Below are 18467 nucleotides of genomic sequence, written 5' to 3'. Positions count from 1 at the left end.
GAATTTGTGGAACCCTCAGGGAAGAAAAAAATGCATTGATAGAATAACCTGGCAATTCAGTATATTCAGGTAGTCATTTGATTTTAGTCTTTGGGCAAACAACTGACAACACCAGATAGTCACTGCCACCATAGCTTTGCACAGCAGGCCACCTCTCTTCTTACCCTAAAGTGTGAATCACTCCTGAGTCCATTCTTTATGCTCCCTAGAAAACGGAAGCAGTTTTTTTCCCCAAATAGCCTCACTGATAAGTTCTTATGCTACACAGCTATTTAGTTCCAATCCCTTAAGTTCCTTTTGCACTGTATGTGCACATGAAAACACTCATATCTTCACTTTTAAACATAGTCCCGAGTTCTGCTGTTGTTTTTCTACGATTTGATTTCACAAAACATTCAAGTAATCGTCAATCAACGGTCATTCAACATTTTATTTACAACCACACTACTTCTTTGAATTGTTTTCTCTCTGTCCTTCCAGTTTTTTTAAAATACGTGGGACAGTTCTCACCCTGATTTTAGTAGTTTCAGCATTTTCCTTAGATGTTTTCTCTTCTTGATGGATGCCACTAAGTTGATCCTTCTGAAACGGATGATTATCTTTTGACACAGTTGTTAAACCAATGAGGAGCTACTCAATGCACCAGATAGGGTTAATTAACTTGTTACCAGCTGAAGTGTAATCAGTATTTTTTTTTTTTAATGGGAAGCTCTTATTTGGTTAGTTAAACTCAAGTGGTGATGTTTTTTTGGCAAATTTTGGGAGGATGTGCAACTTAGAGAAGTCTGGATTTATCAAGACTGGTTCCCAGACAAGCTTGTGTCAAGATTTCTTACAACTTTCCCCCGATATTGTCCAATTTCAGTGATCAGATGACTTTTTTAAATTGATCAAATAAATTGATGTATGCTCACAAATTAAAGTCGAGCTACTGAAACAGCAAACTACACCTGCATGAGGCCAATTTCTTGTAGGGTAACTAAGTGTTGACAATATATCAACACGGGTGTTGACTGCTGTCATTTATTAATGCACATACTGTATGATTCAAGTCAAATGAAAGAACAACACTAAAAAACCCATGCAACATTTTCCAGGTTTGTTTGCTAAAAGTGGCTGACAAAAGCTTTGTTGTTGAGCTTCATCTCATCCTTGTCATTCTTTCCTTCATATGCAAATACAGAAAGCCATCATGCATTTTATTGTTTGATGTTAAAATTTAAATATCAGTTTCAATTTTCAATATTTCCACTTTAATTTACATACAAGCAGACAGCAAGGTTTGCCCACACGGCAGGTTGGATACTTTGTGAGCACATTTGCATCTTCTATCCAGAATATTAGTTTGACATCTCAATTTTTATGATTACTGTCTTTCTGCATAGCTCCCATTGTTCACAACACAAGTTACCTTTGTTTAATAAAGGACTAGTGTGTGCGGCCACTGTCAAACCCACAAAGCTGAACGTTATGCATCACCCACATACACGCCACTTAACCAAATTGTCAAAGCTGATAAGCCATATTTACATAGTAGAGCCGCTTGGTGTGATTACTATGAAGAAAACTTCCCCCACGCTTTAATGGAAAGTTGGGATATAACTTAAGAGTGGGTTACAGCTGCCCTTTTTCAAATAGCTCAATTACACCAGTGGATACAAACACTTGTGTGGCTGTGAGAGTGGTAAACAGATGGAGGATGACAGTGAGTACTGCGTGCTTAATCAAGTATCGTTGCAGCACCTTCGTACGGTCATTCACTTAATGATGGTTCCTGTTTCTGTGGCACAGCATGGAGCGATGCTGTTGGCTAACAGGGCAAGGGCAGATTAAGCTTCAGAGCATATCATTAATATTAGGGATAATATTCACCAATACTGACAGATTTTGATACCAGGTTTGATACTGGGGTAGGTACTCGCTCGTTTACTGGGTAAAAAATGCTCAGATGCCGCAGTCCAGTCCCGAAGACGAATATACAGGACAATTGACATTCTTGAAATACAGCAAATGATGCAACCTTGGGATATTTCAGATAATTTTGCTGATTAGTTTAGATTTTGATTTCCAAAAATCTGGGCAACCCTGTAAAGGATCAAGTGGGACTGGAAATGGATGGAAATTGATATGGGAGGTCTAAGGAAAATATGTCTGATTTTCATAATATTTCAATTTTGCTTAATGTTTTATTTCTTTGCCTGCAGCCGTTGTGGGTAAAGCTGGTCAAACATGCTAAATAAAAGCGCAAAACGGTGCTGCAAATCAGTCTTATCTTTTACTAAATCACATTGACCCTCATTTATCAACCTTGTGTGAAAACAAATGAAATGTGAAAATGCGGCGGCTGAATTTGATCTCATTAACTTGTAATGCCCTCCTGTTTTCGGAGGCCCCATTCACTGAGGTCAAAAAAGAAAAAAAACTTTTCCAAGATGAAAATCAGCATCCTCACATCTAAGGTAGAGCAAAACAAAAATGTGCTTTTTGAACATGTGGAAACTGGAATTAAAGAAGTGCATTTAAATGCACCGTGGAAACGGATCAGTTACCAAGCAGTTGAAGTCTGCCCCCCTGTGTGCGCTGCGAGCAACTTTACAACAGAGATCCCGCAGACACGGATATGACGTTTATATCAGCCTCAGTCCGCAGACTTTAGGCAATAAATATCACATTAAAAGAAATAAACGAATGAAACGCTTTTAAAAAGCTGTAAAAATGACTAAATGTCCTTTGTCTGTGTTTATTATGCCTTCAGCCAATTTCATCTATAATTCATCACATCACCGATTACTGCTGCATATTTGTAAAAGTTTAAGGAACATTTTACATTTAAAAGCATGTATGAGGTCCTATTTCCTCTGTACTAGTGATGTGCTGTACAAAAGAAATAGGACCTCATCTCCAAGACAGAGTATGGCAGAGCTGCGTCCCGTGTGTGTTTGTAGCACTGAGTGAACCTATGCGCTCCTGCTTGGTAACAGGGTTTATTTAATGGGGTTATTAGGTTTTCTGTGAAAGGAAAACCAAAAAAGTGGTATTAGTAATAACGTGAGCTTTTTTAATTTAATTTTGTTTAATTTGTTTTAATAACACTGAATATGTGTCTGCTTATGCTTAAACATCATCAGATTAAGCTGTGCTGACCCACAAATCCACAAACTCAGATTTGCATACATGACGTGAGATCTCGTCGTAGCGTACGCTCACGTCAGAAATGATAAATACCAAAGTTTGCGTGAATATTGTGGAACGCACGTCGTACGCTCAGATCTGAACGTATGAACGGTATAAAAATGAGGGCCATTGTGTGTGCTAGATTGATCTATTTGCATCTCCTCCTCCCTCTATTTAGTGCCCAGATTGCATATTCATTAGAGGCAAACATGCTCAATAGATTGCTCGTGTTAGTAGATCACTCGCAGCATCGCGTGTCGTGTGCTCACATTTCTATGAACATTTGTATGGTAAATCCAGCATCGAGTGTGACCTGAGTGTTTGTGCTGCTCCTTTGATACCAATGTCTTAAGTGGAATAAAAGATCACATGTGGAGTGATGTCATATGCTGTTATTTTGTCACAGCAACACTGTGCACTTGTTCTCATGCTGTGTATTGAAAAAGACACCCCCTTTGGCTGTTGTCTCATGGTGAGCCTACCTGTCACAGGGTTGATGTGACTGTGACGCTCTTTGAATGCACTCTGTACATGTGATCAGAGCAGCAGTAAGCAGCCAACATGACAAACTGACTGAGATCGTCAGAGCAGCCCAACAAACAGGCCCGTCCTCTTCCAGACAGGAAGCTGGGAGCAGTGGAGATGCCGCCTTGTCTCATCTGCCAGCAGCACTCAGCGCCACCGCTTCCCGCCTCGTCTTTGCTACCACGTCTGATGCAGTGCACAACGCCACAATGGATGGCTGTTTTAATTCCAGCCAGTGTGACACATCTGTTGCTTGTCATGTTGCTTTGTGTTCATGTGTATGTCTGTGAGCCGAGAGCGACCAGGGCGAAAGTGAAACTTATCGCTCTGCTTGTCCTTACAAACAGGGCTTGCTTTTACAAACAGGAGGGTGGGTGTGGTGTGCAGGAGTCAAAGGTCCTCACGGGGCATTTAATACCACCTGTGCAGCTGTCATTATGAAAAAAGCCTGGATCATGTGTTCATTCTCAACAAACTTGATTCATTTATCATCTACACCTGTCACCCACTTATCCACCTTATGCATGATTTTGTAGCCACTGAGACAGCAACACACCTCACAGTTCATGTCCTGTAACTATACACTGTACATGTAAAGTATGTTTGTTTTACTGGTGCATTGGTCTCATTAATAGTTATATACTTTTGTATTTATTGGAGCTACTTTCTAGGTTTAAATATTTTAATGTTTTACCTTAAAGTTGTTAAGTTCTTGTTTGATTAAAGATAAACTTTTTTCGTTCTGTGGGATTTATTTATTTGATAATTTGCACTGGGTAAAATCTACCTGTTGATGTCATTAACTGGGCAGGTTGGTAGGAGGGGCGAGCACGGGGAAGGTAAATTATTTTTCACCTGGAACCTCAAATGAGACGAGGAAATGCCAAGTTGTCTGTTATTTCTAATGACATAAACCAAAAAAAATGTACAATTTGCTTGCACATTGACATTTTTTAATCCAGCATAAAGTGCACTTTCTCTGTGCCCCATGGACATCGAGTTTTTAGCTACAACAGTATTGGTGACATTAATATTCGTATTTATTTATTATTATTTCATGGTTGGACCCCTAAGCTACTGCTAGTTTCTGCAGTGACAGCAGATGTTGTCAAAAAGAACCTGGGTGCTAAGCTGCCCTATTTGAAGCTGTATAACATCTAATAATGTACAAGTGGTAAAAATGTGAAAAGTTATTTTTTAATGGTTTCACGAAACCTCAAGCTATGGCTTGATGACCTCAGACCCCAGTTTGAGAACCACTGCTGTATATGGTTGGAAGAGTTGCTGGAGAACTTTACAGGCTATTGAAGTCACAAGGTGAGAGAGAGTCTGAGTCTGGCTAACACACAGAGAATCATGCTTAAACAACCATTAATTTTAATTTTAAGTGCTACAGTTAAAAAGTGCTCTTTTTTCAAACAGGGAGAGGAAACTAGTTATGTTGTTGATGGTATAAAGAGATTGTAAACCTAAATATGAGAAAGGGCTATGTCTCACATTTATGTCTAATTAAGAACCCTCTCCCAGCTGTGAATCAAACTGGTATCAGTTGTGTATTCAACCCATAGAACACACATTTACAAAACATTGTATTGTGACCAATGCTAACTGGCTCATCTACAATGTATACGTGCTGCACTCATTAATTTCTAGATATTAATTGATGTGATTTTTTAACATGAATATTTACAGCTAGTTCATTGCAATACCCCTTTCTGCTCAATTTCTCTAAAACATGTCATACTTGTGAGCTAACAAATCAACACAAATATTTCTCTATGTTGCATGAAATTAAATGGTTGACAAAGATGTTCCACTTTCCATTAAATTAGAAAAATAATTCAGAGATGAGGAAAAAAACATTGTTTTGAGTATCAAACCCTAGCCTGTTATGTAAATCTAAGAGGGTGGGGGGGAAACATGAGGGTGCTCATTTGCATTGACAAATGATACAACACTCATTCTTTCCATCACTGCCAAACACAAACCTGAAAGTCATCACCGTGTGGACGCAGAATGATAAAATAGCAAAAATACTGCAAAACCAACAGGGGTCGGGTTAAACCTTTATGTGACATGATCCAGCTGCATGACTGCCACTCTGAGCAGCTTCATCAGAGCACAGGGTAGTGCTGGGATAGCAGGAGGGGGGACACGCTGCCACTGTGTGGCTCTAATGTATTCAAAAATGGATCATTTACTTAAGGCTTGCATCCAAGCATCAGTCTGGCCTTCATTAGCCTCAAACTGACATGAATGCAAACAACATGTTGGCTTGCCATATGAGCACTGCCCCTCCTCCCATAAAAAACTCCAAACACTCCACCACCCCCTCCTACTCCTGTCTCTGAGACCTGTACAGCAAATTCCTCTGGAAATATCACAGGCTGTTAGCATTCCAGAGAGAATTTTACATGGGTGTACACTCAGTCCCTAATTAGAGACTCTATTTGATCATTCAGCAGCTGGGCTTTATTAAAAATATGGGTTCACATCGCCTTAAAGTCACCCCTGGCTCAGTGTGATAGAGGCAGGCAAGGTTGTTGGAGAAAATAAATAAATATTCATTACTGAATACATAGGGGGTTACTGTATGGACAATCAGGATCCTTCATTGGAGTTCATTCTTGATGAAGACCACGGTTTGGGTCAATTACATTTTTCAATTACAATTACATCTCCAATTATCTATGTTAAATTACAACTGAATTATGATTACGGTGAATCTCTCATGATAATGGGTCAGTTGTCTCCCATGTCTTAAATCAGCTGTAAAGTACACTAAATAATATTTTCTTTCATCCAATTTGTTTTTCATCTCTTGGTTACCTTGTTAGGCTTCCTAATCCATGAAAATATTAGTATTAATGCCTTTGGTGTGAGCGCCTGAGCCTTTTTTCTGCCAGTATACCCATCAATTTCAATTTATTTTCATACAAAAAAGATAAAATTACACTCAAGGTAACTGAAATGTAGTGGGAAAACTTGATATGAAACACTTTGTAATAATTGTTAACTACGTACTGTATGTGTAAGCCATAGAACTCTAACATGGTTCCCCAGTTTTGCGTTTCAATTAAATTGTAGTTTTTATAGCATTTCCATACCAGTTAAAATTACAAAGTCAATTATCTGAACTCAATTACAATGCAATAATGATTGCAACATATGTTTTTAATTACCGTAACAATTATAATTATGACATAATTGTAATTAATTATCAATTACAATTATAACTGACTCCAACCCTGAATAAGACCCACACTCACATGATGCTTGTCACAAATGGAAAATTACATACAATTTAAGCAATTGACAAATGTGTGTTTTACCTAGCAAAACCTGAACATTTAAAATCTATTTGTCAAATGGTAAACAATGTTTTATTATATTATTTGAATGTATGTGTAAGTAAAAAAAAAAACAGTAATTCCAACAAGGACACATAGGTGGAGCTACGTGGACCTGAAAAAGCCATATCTGACAACAGGTTGACAGGGACCATTAAACAAACAACAGGTGAGGTGAAGTCCCCTCTGTGTGAAGGTTAGCCATGTTTTGTGTTTATACTACACCGCAGGCTTTGAAATTGTTTAGCTGTGAGGTGTGAACAGGGTCATTGGTTGTTTTTGACATGTTTATACACTACACATGGAATAATGACGAGTTTATCTAACTATGCAGACATGATGCGGCACTGTCCCCTATTTTTCTTGTGCTATGGTCATTTAACAGCGAGTAGCTGATTAAGGAAACATTAAAAATGACCACTTCTTACCTTGAGGTTTTCAAACTGAACAATACGTTTAAAAGACCATAACACTTTTGCTGCCATTTGAGTCAGCCTTTTGTTCTCATCACAGCACACAAACATCTCTTATTAAAGTGATAAATGACATAAGGTTGAACACTGATTCAGGAAAAGTGTCTGTGGACCAAAACATTTTGTTGCACAGATTGCAAACATGGGTTGGACTAAATGGAAGAGTAATGCAAAGTTCTACGTGAAGGAGCAAAGTTATTTTGTAAGCCTTGAAAACTTTGAATCTGACAGATTAATGGTGTCCTGTGGGGTTCCTCAGGGCTCTGTTCTTGGACCCCTTCTGTTTAGCCTCTATATCCCATGTGTCAAACTCAAGGCCCGGGGGCCAAATCCGGCCCTTTAGAGCATCCATTTTGGCCCGCACAAGAAAGTCACGAAATCATAGAATCATTGTGTAAATTGTCAACTAATTCGGTTGTAGCTATCTCAGCTAGATATCTCCAAAATAATTCACAAATTCAATGAAACTCCACAATATTAGCAGTACTCACATTTTCCCCATGCTTATATCACATTATAGCAGTCATTTGTAATTTCAAATTGTTAAAATAACTCTCAATGTTTACCAAATCCTGCAATTCTCTTCAAATTATTCCACAACATTTCCCCAAAATACATAAAACTTAGCCACAAAATCTTAAAAATGCTTAGTGAAGATCCTGCAGGGACTGATATGTGTCAATTTATTGCTTTATCATCATCAGTGCTGTACATATTTTCTAATTTATTTATATGTGAAAGTGCAAACTAGAGCACAATTAAAATAAAAAAAATACTGAAATTCCTGCCTAAAATCTGAGGCCCACTTAAGATAAACTGCTCCGTATTTGACCCTTAAACTGAAATGAGTTTGACACCCCTGTTCTATATGCTTCCTTTAGGACAAATTCTACAATACTGTAATGTTGATTATCAGAGCTACACACAGATGACACATAACTATATCTGTCACTGGACCAAGATGACTATGGTCCCATTGATGTGCTGTGTGACTGCTTAAGAAAAGGTAAACTGCTGGATGAGTCAAAGCTATTCCTTCAACTAAATCATGACAAGATGGAGGTGATTGAATATATAAGTCTGAAACCTTGGTGTTCTGATTGACTCAGATCTGACATTCAGCAGTCAGATTAAACCAATCACAAAAACAGCCTTCTACCACCTCAAGAACATCTCCAGAGTGAAAGGTTTAATGAATCAAACGAGTGTCGTGCTCCAATAGCAGACCTAAGCTCATCTCTTGTATTGTGTAGAAACTCATGATGTCTTGTCTCATTCAGCAGTAAGTAAACACTAAACTTTATCATTATGTGTGTTAAAAAACGTGACCAAAAACTCTGTTTTAACTCGCACGCAAGGGGTCAAGAACGAGCAGGGAGACGTGATTGGTTAGGAAAAAAAAGGGAACCACCTTTTTTCATTGGTCGAAGTTTTTACAGGTTTACAGCTGCTACAGATGACATTTTCTTCGTTCTTTTTTCAGAACACATAAGATCTTGAAAATTTCAAGCAAAAACTTAAAAAGTGTATCTGGAGAAAATTACATACCCTACCTTTAAAAGCTTTTCTCTTCTCAGCTTTTAAATAAGAGAGAATTTTCTAATGATTTTGTTGATTTCAGACTCTGTTCAATTACAGAGTGATATTACAGATACAATGTCAAATAACCCAAAAACAAAGAAAATTATATTTAAGTTATTGATATTGTTCATCTATCTGACCTCTGAATAACATTTTTTCTTCAGCTTAATGACCATAAAATAGTTTGCCAAAAATAACAAAATTACCAATTGTTTTTTCTTCTGGTCCAACTTGGATAAAGTGATTTAAGTCTATTTACACATTAACATACAAGCTCGGATAAATAAATAAACATTTTCAAAAAAACTATTATGTAATTGCTTTTTTTCCGTGTATCTACAGTAATAACATCTTTCTTATTGTTGGTATTAATTTAGAACTATTTTGTTCATGAAATAAATGCCTCAGGGGAAATTTGTTTGGGAAGTTGATAAAAATAGAAAAACACACACAGAAGTCCAAATTAATTTGAGAACAGCTGGAGTTGCTTTTAAACACTGCTCCTCCCAGCATTAGATCAAGCATTTTTAATTAAGGTTTTTTTAGAGGATAAATTTATGCTTTTTTTAAAATTTCTCTTCAATAAAAGGTTGGTTCAGAACACAAAAGCTTTGTAAAATCTTTTTTTTCATAGTTGTAAATGCTGAGTCTACTATCCTATGCCCCTTGGCCTTAATGCCTTTCCTACATTTTCAAACACACAGGGAAGAAACTGCAAAATGTGTTTCCTGGAAGGCAAGAGATGTGGGAAAAAAAGCTCATCCTGCCCTGAGAATCACCGGCCTCACCAGAGCCCACCACCACTGGCCTTTCTTTCTGCAGACACAGCAGAAATGTACCCATGAGGGGAGCGTCTGCCAACTTAAACAGGGCTGACTCTCCTCTGCGGGGCGTCGGTGTGGGCCTGCGCTGGGCTTCCTGAGGGCTCACTGCAGCTGGAGGATTTTGAATAAAGGTAACGCCAATGTCACGGCTACTGTAAACTTGCTCGGCTGTTCTTGTCAGCAGGACATGCACTAATCAAAGCAGAAACAACCACACCTAAAACACAGCGCATTGTTGCTTTTTCCACCAGCTCCAAATCCAAACTTCCCAGCAGTTACAAAGAGAGAACAGGGCAGTGTGAGGGCAGCACCCCGTTTGGCCAAAACTATATTCCAGGAGAGCAAGTGAGGTATGGCTGTGCAATTAATAGAAATTTGATTATGAATTTGATTATTACACTCAACGATTACAAAAATACCAATATAGAAAAAACTATTATTTAACAAAAAAAAAAAATATATATATATAAAATTTATTCATCTTTTATTTGCTAAATAAAACAAGTGTCCACGCTTTAGGATATCTACAAAGAATAATGCTTGGCACACACAAGAAAATACTATTATTAAGACTAACTTTGTGTTGTTTGACGCATGTGCTCCTCTGTGCCTCTCAAAGCTAAAGCTAGCCTGCAGGCTACACCAGGAAAGTTGTTGCTACCAGCCTTGAAACAAGGCAGGACAAACGCAGCAAAACCGATTGGTAAACAACCAAGGCAAGTCAAATTCCCTTTTATGGGAACACTTTGGGTTTGATGATTAAGACCTAGAGCAAAAAAACATCACATGCAAGACGTGTTTTGTTTTGTGCAAAAGTGAACATACTTGATTTAAGTGTTTGAAAGATTTTATTCAAGTTTAAAGAACATATTTTACATATTTTTTGGTTGACAATAATCCTGATTCCAATTATGACTAAAATAATTGTGATTATTATTTTTTTCTATAATTGAGCAGCCATATTTGGAAAAATAAAAATATGAGCTATCAGAAAGTGATTACCGTAGATTCTTATTTTCTTGTTTGAGTGTCTGACACGGGAGAGGAAACCAGAACAATCAACTGGGTGTCTTCTTTTTTACAGCTGAATTTAGAAACACTAATTAGTTTTGCTCTCATGAAGCCAACCTGAAAACGACCAATTAGAGAAAGAGAGAGAAGGAGACGTGCCGAGGAAAGAGGAGCTTGTCATTTGCAGGGTTTCGGTCCCATATGCACAGTTTGCACGGCCGTACTGGGATGACTTTCACACACACTCCACATGCTGCCGCATAGACTCGGTGTCACGTACGCACTCTAATCAAACAGACTTTAACTTCGAAGGAAAATACTACAGCTGTGTGCGGCCACATCAAACCCAGGCTGGGCAGCTTGGCAGATGTCTGACATCAATGCAGATGTTTAAAGCACTGGTCTGAGCAGAGAAACCAGACCATCAGGCTCACCACAGCACTATAGCTGCTGCTATTACTACATAAGCTGCTTTTTAACACTGACATTACTCTTTCAAGAGTACTGTAATCAGGGTTGGGGTCAATTATAATTGTAATTGCGTAATTGATAATTAATTACAATTATAGTGTAATTGTAATTGTAACTGTAATTGAAAACACCTGTTGCTGTTGTAATCATAAATGAATTGTAATTGAGTTCAGATAATTGACTGTAATTATGATTGGTATAGAAATTCTATAAAAACTACAAATTAATTCAAACACAAAACTGTAGTTCTATGGTTTATACATACGTAGTTAACAATTATTAAAATGTGCTTCATATCAAGTTTTCCTACTACATTTCAGTTCTCTTAAGCATCATTATATCTTTTTTTTTATTAAAATAAATTGAAATTTAGGGGTATAATGACAGAAAAAATTCTCAGGCTCCCACACCAAAGACATTAATACCAATATTTTCATGGATAAGGAAACCTAACAAGGCAACCAAGGGATGAAAAAAAAAATTTGGATGATAGACAATATTCTAAACTTTAGTGTATTTTACAGCTGATTTAAGACATGAGTCAAACCGACCCATTATCATAAGAGATGCTAAAAGAAAGCTCACAAGAAGAAGGTTAAGTTTTGGGGTTATTTAATAAAGTAACTGTGATTAATTGTAATTGAACTTTAGTAATTGAGAACACAATTGCAATTGAATTTCAGTGGAAAAAATAATGTTAATTTTAATCCTAATTGAAAAAAATGCAGGTCACTATAATCATAATTGAGTTGTAATTGAACATGGATAATTGAAGACGTTATTGTAATTGAAAAATTTAATTGACGCCATAAAGAAGGCCATGGCTGCCATAAAGCAGTAACAAATATCACCCTTTTGTTCAACAACACAACTTTTTCATACATTTATAACTGCATTAACAATTACACATATTGATCCTCAGACCAAATAAGTCTGTGATTTATATCTTAAACAACTTTAGATTATTGTGTTCACTTTCTTATCAGAGTTTGTGTTGAAGCAGTTTGCTAAAGAAAGCTTTCCTGTGAATTTGCTCATAAAGTGCCGCCATAAGATTACTTTTACTATCTAATTCAAATAAATATTGAACCTATCAAATAAATATTGAACTTTTTTTTTATGTGTTTCCGTCAGGGTGGTTCCGTGGGTGTTTGAAACAAACATTTAAGAATGAGAGTTGTCTTTTTTAATATATGTATATGATTTGTAACCATTTGGATGCTGTGAATAATTTCCAATAAAAACGAATGTTGCAAAGAACAAAAAAAAAAAGGGAAAAAAAATGTAATTGACCCGAACCCTGACTGTAATATTTCTTCTGCCTGTTTTTGGGTTTATTTGAACAACAATAAGTTTTATTTCTTACCTGCTAGAAGATGTGGGCTCATGTTTAGCTGGTAACTTGTCGAAAATATCTGCTGGAATTTATTTTGTCTATTCCGTGAGCAGACAGTGGCCAGCGTTCCATCACTGTCGAGCTAAAGACGGATGGGCTGTCAGCGCCTCACTGTCCAGGCTCCAGCTCCTGAGCTGGGAAGAGGCTAAAAAAGGCCTGGGCAACGACTACCAGGCCTGTGTCTTTTCCTGGGAGCAATTCTCAAATGCCAGATCGGTGCCAACGTCCTTGCAGCCAATGGCAGAGAGGCCAGTAAGTTCACATTAACTGCAGAGTGTAACTGCACTGAACATCTGCTCATGAATGAGACCGCTGCCCACGCTGAAGCCCACTGATGAAAAATTCAACGTTCTCCTCGCTGGCACGCTTGTTTTTTGCAACTATTCTCCTGAGCCCACGGAATTATATTAAGAGAAATTCAGCGAGGCCTGGTGTATCTGAGAGAACAGCTGGCACTGGAAAGGGATATGCCACTCGGTGAGAGCTCAGGGACTAAACACAAGATCCTTCTTCTCCTCCATCATTTGTCCTTGAAAGAAATAAAAAGCAGAGTATGTATCCAGGTAGAGCCATTCATCACACCTCTCCTTTGTTTACCCTTTTTAGCACAACTGATTGTTAACCTGTAAGAATCTGCCCCTGGGCCCACAATAGGGACTTGGACTAATAACAAATAGACACTGCCTGTATAAGGGGCAACTATATCAAAGGCATTATTAAGTATGGAGGCCTACATTTTAACTGCTGATGATATGTGCCTCATAAGTTACTGATATCAATGCAGAGACTCAAAGAATTCAAAAGTCACAGAGAATCATCCAGATGATAACTATGTCACCTAGAATGTAAAAAGTGATCACGTGGGAATTTCAGTGTGTCTAACACACTGTGACACAGAGTAACACCGTCCTTCCTCTAAAGGTGATGAAACTCTTTCTCCATTGAAAACGTATTTTTGTGGAAGTGATGACTGCAAGCAAACACTGAGAAAAACATGTTACCAAACTCCAATTTCACTTCTGTCTTTCTGGAAATACAGTAACACAGGAAACCACTTTTCTATTTGTTACCACACGACTAAATGTTTAGGTGGGACTTCTAACATTCAGCTTCTTGAAAACTATATGGCTTTTAGTCTCGCAATAGATAGTAGACTTGTTGGAAAAATCCTTCTTTTACTTTGTTCTGCTTTAGAGAGTTATTCTCTAGTGAACCTTAAAGGTCCAGGAGCCAGAGCCAAAACTATTTCAATTTAAGGCTGTGACTTTGGTATTGCTGATAAATATGCACCCACTGGCAGTGAGGCACCCATTGATACCAACCAAAATGTAAAAATGTATAAATAATTATCTGAACCTTACTGTAACTTAGTTTTTACATTTCAATGGAAAAACTCTCATTTCAAAAATCTGAATTAGCTACATAGTGAAATAAATTCGCTATGGATTATGATTTTTTTTTTTTTACAGATTGAGACAATGTGTCTTGTATATCAAGAAATCTATAATCATTTACTCACAAAGAAATGTGGTGGGTTGAAGCTACTGCACAAATTGACATTTGACATTGTTGGAAAAGTTTTGTGCATTGCATTGTGGGATGTAGAGTTCCATAGACGGATGCTATGGGGTGTTTCTACTTTATTCTTACAGTGATTTATTGTGTCTTTACTAGACAAGGAGGAAAGTGATTTGCTTGCCATCATTTTTGTTCTAGCTTGTTTCCTGTATTACCCGTGATATCACTTCACTCGCTCACAGGGATGGGAATTGATAAGAATTTAGCGATTCCGATTCCATTATTGATACTGCTTTTCGATTCGATTCCTTACCAATTCTCTTATCGATTCTTATTGGGTGAGGGAATTAAATAATACAAATTGTTTGCTTTAACTCTTTATTATATTATATTTGTCTCTTCAATTTCCTGCAGGAATTTCAGCTCTATTTTAATTCACCAGGTATAGATTGTTTTCACTGGATAATATATACAAAAGCACTATAAAAAAAACGTATGAATTATTATTATTATTATTACTATTATTATTATTACAACATATGACATATTTTGGCTACAAACATTTTAGATTACTTTCAGTGCTCTTTTTGAACTTTAACAACTTGATCCAAAACTAATTCAGACATAAAACAAATAATTATTCTGTAAAAAAGAACATATTAACCAAAAGTACAGCTGCACTTAATGTTATGTATTTAAATGGTAAAGCTTTAGTTTAGCCTTTGTTTCCATTTCTATAAATGGACCTTCAGAGCGGGGCCCGGCCGGGCCTAGCCCGAAAGGACGACGTGGGCCCACCCTCCTGAGAGGACTGGGTGGTGGTGCCTCTGCGGTCCGGTCCGCGTCCACAGCTTCTGGCTGTTGGGACAAGGAACGTCACCTCGCTGGGGGGGAAGGAGCCTGAGCTTGTGCGGGAGGTTGAGAGGTACCGGCTAGATATAGTCAGGCTCACCTCCACATACAGCTTGGGCTTTGGATCCCAACTCCTGGAGAGAGGCTGGACGCTCCACTTCTCTGGCGTTGCCCGCGGGGAGAGGCGGAGGGCTGAGGTGGGCTTGCTTAATACCCCCCAGCTCAGCCACCACGTGTTGGAGTTCACCCCAGTCAACGAGAGGGTCGCGTCCCTACGCCTTCGGGTTGGGGACAGGTCTCTCACCGTTGTCTCGGCCTATGGGCCCAACATCGGCGCAGAGTAACCGGCCTTCTTGGAGTCCCCATGAAGGGTACTAGACGGTGTCCTGACTGGGGACTCCATTGTTCTACTGGGGGATTTCAACGCCCACGTGGGCTGCGACAGTGAGACCTGGACAGGGGTGATTGGGAAGAACGGCCTCCCCGATCTGAACCCAAGTGGTGTTTTGTTATTGGACTTCTGTGCCAGTTACAGTTTGTCCATAACAAACACCATATTCGAGCACAAGAGTATCCATAAGTGCACGTGGCACCAGGACACTCTAGGCCGGAGGTCGATGATCGACTTTGTAGTTGTATTATCTGATCCCCGGCCGCGTGTCTCTGACACTCGGGTGAAGAGAGGGGCCGAGCTGTCAACCGATCACCACCTGGTGGTGAGCTGATCCGCTGGCAGGGGAGGAAGCCGGTCAGACCTGGCAGGCCCAAATGTGTGGTGAGGGTCTGTTGGGAACGTTTGGTGGATCTCTCTGTCAGTGGGGTCTTCAACTCCCACCTCCGGATGAGCTTCTCCCAGATCCTAAGGGAGGTGGGAGACATGGAGTCCGAGTGGACCATGTTCTCCTCCACCATTGTCGATGCAGCCGTTCGCAGCTGTGGCCGTAAAGTCTCTGGTGCCTGTCGCGGCAGCAATCTCCAAACCCGGCACTGGCGCCCGGAAGTAAGGGATGACGTCTAACTGAGGAAGGAGACCTACCTGGCCTTTTTGGCTGGTAGGACTCCGGAGGCAGCCGAGAGGTACCGGCAGGCCAAGCGTGCTGCAGCCTGCGTGGTCGCAGAGGCAAAAACTCGGGTCTGGGAAGAGTTCGGAGAAGCCATGGAGAAGGACTATCGGTCGGCCTCAAAGAGATTCTGGCAAACCGTTCGGCGCCTCACGAGGGGGAAGCAGTGCTTCACCAACACTGTTTACAGTTCGGGGGGGAGCTGCTGACCTCAACTGGGGATGTTGTCGGGCGATAGAAGGAGTACTTCGAGGGTCTCCTCAATCCCACTGCCACGTTTTCTGATGAGGAAGCAGAGGCTGGGGACTCAGAGGCAGACTCGCCCATCACCCGGGCTGAAGTCACCGAGGTGGTTGGAAAGCTACTTGGGGGCAGGGCTCCGGGGGTGGATGAGATTCGTCCTGAGTACCCTAAGTCTCTGGATGTTGTAGGACTGTCTTGGTTGACACGTTTCTGCAACATCGCGTGGCAGTTGGGGACAGTGCCTCTGGATTGGCAGACCGGGGTGGTGGTCCCTCTCTTTAAGAAGGGGGATTGGAGGGCGTGTTCCTACTACAGAGGGATCAAACTCTTCAGCCTCCCTGGCATGGTCTACTCCAGGGTGCTGGAGAGGAGGATTCGGCCGATAGTCGAACCTCGGATTCAGGAAGAACAATGCGGTTTTTGTCCCGGTCGCGGCACACTGGACAAACTCTATACCCTTCATCGGGTGCTCAAGGGTTCGCGGGAGTTCGCCCAACCAGTCCACATGTGCTTTGTGGATCTGGAGAAGGCGTTCGACTGTGTCCCTCATGGTGCCCTGTGGGGGGTGTTCCGGGAGTAAGGGGTCCGGAGCCCTTTTCTAAGGGCTGTCCGCTCCCTGTATGACCGTAGCAGGAGCCTGGTTCGCATTGCCGGCAATAAGTCAGACCTGTTCCCAGTGCATGTTGGTCTCCGCCAGGGCTGCCCTTTGTCACCGGTTCTGTTCATTACTTTCATGGACAGAATTTCTAGGTGCAGCCAGGGACCGGAGGGAGTCCGATTTGGGAACCTCAGGATTTCATTTCTGCTGTTTGCAGATGATGACGTTCTGTTGGCTTCATCAAATCAAGACGTTCAGCGTGCACTGGGGCTGTTTGCAGCCGAGTGTGAAGCGGCCGGGATGAGGATCAGCACCTCCAAATCTGAGGCCATAGTTCTCCACCGGAAAAAGGTGGCTTCACCTCTCTAGGTCAGTGGAGAGTCCTTGCCTCAAGTGGAGGAGTTCAAGTATCTCGGGGTCTTGTTCACGAGTGAGGGTCGGATGGAACGTGAGATCGATAGACGGATTGGTGCGGCGTCAGCAGTGATGCGGTCGCTGTATCGGACTGTTGTGGTGAAGAGGGAGCTGAGTCAGGGGGCAAAGCTCTCAATTTACCGATTGATCTACGTTCCTACCCTCACCTATGGTCATGAGATTTGGGTAATGACTGAAAGGACAAGATCGCGGATACAGGCAGCCGAAATGAGTTTCCTTCGCAGGGTGGCAGGGCGCACCCTTCGAGATAGGGTGAGAAGCTCAGTCACTCGGGAGGAGCTCGGAGTAGAGTCGCTGCTCCTTCACGTCGAAAGGAGCCAGTTGAGGTGGCTCAGGCATCTGTTTCGGATGCCTCCTGGTCGCCTCCCTCGGTAGATGTTTCAGGCATGTCTTATTGGGAAGAGGCCTCGTGGGAGGCCCAGGACACACTGGAGGGACTATGTCTCTGAGCTGGCCTGGTGGTGGAGGAGGTGTGTGTGGATTGGGAGGTCTGGGCATCTCTGCTGAGATTGCTGCCTCCGCAACCCGGCCCCAGATAAAAACGGATAAAAATGGATGGATGGATGGATGGACCTTCAGAGACTCCGTCCCCGTTGTTACATGTGACGTCATCAGCCATGTGTGTGTGTTTGAACCAGTGTGAAAACGCAAACTAAAGACAACGATCAGTACCAGTCCGACTCCGGTGTCTGATTACTTGTTATGAGGACATAAACTGGCGACGAGGTGTGTGTTCTTGCTGAAGTTTGTTGTTTTCGGAAAAAAAAAATCTGTGCAAGAATCAACTTTTGCGCGAGTGTACAGAACCCCAAAGTGAGTAGCGTAACAACAGAAATGCTACAAACACAGCACAGAGGACAGCACAGCTGCGGGTGGAGGCGGTGAATTCTCCGAGGTGGACAGCAAACAACTATATGGTGGAAGGAGCTTTACTTGGTGCTAGCATGAACACTAT

The 18467-nt window shown here is 40.7% G+C and overlaps 1 protein-coding gene across 11 annotated transcripts in view; it reads right to left on the bottom strand.

Moving 5' to 3' along the window:
• The window catches only part of foxp1b (forkhead box P1b), a 288207-nt gene that overhangs the window by 210652 nt on the left and 59088 nt on the right, over positions 1-18467 (bottom strand). The window contains exon 1 of one of the 11 annotated variants that reach the window (XM_028448137.1): positions 12776-12859. The exons of the other annotated variants lie outside the window; for them this stretch is intronic. The gene's annotated coding sequence lies outside the window, so the exon portion shown is untranslated. Of the gene's footprint in view, positions 1-12775; positions 12860-18467 lie in introns of those variants that run through there. 11 annotated transcript variants of the gene reach the window in all.

The sequence above is a fragment of the Gouania willdenowi genome, chromosome 5, assembly GCF_900634775.1.
Source record: "Gouania willdenowi chromosome 5, fGouWil2.1, whole genome shotgun sequence".
NCBI lineage: Eukaryota > Metazoa > Chordata > Actinopteri > Blenniiformes > Gobiesocidae > Gouania > Gouania willdenowi.
This window is presented reverse-complemented; position numbering and strand designations above follow the sequence as displayed.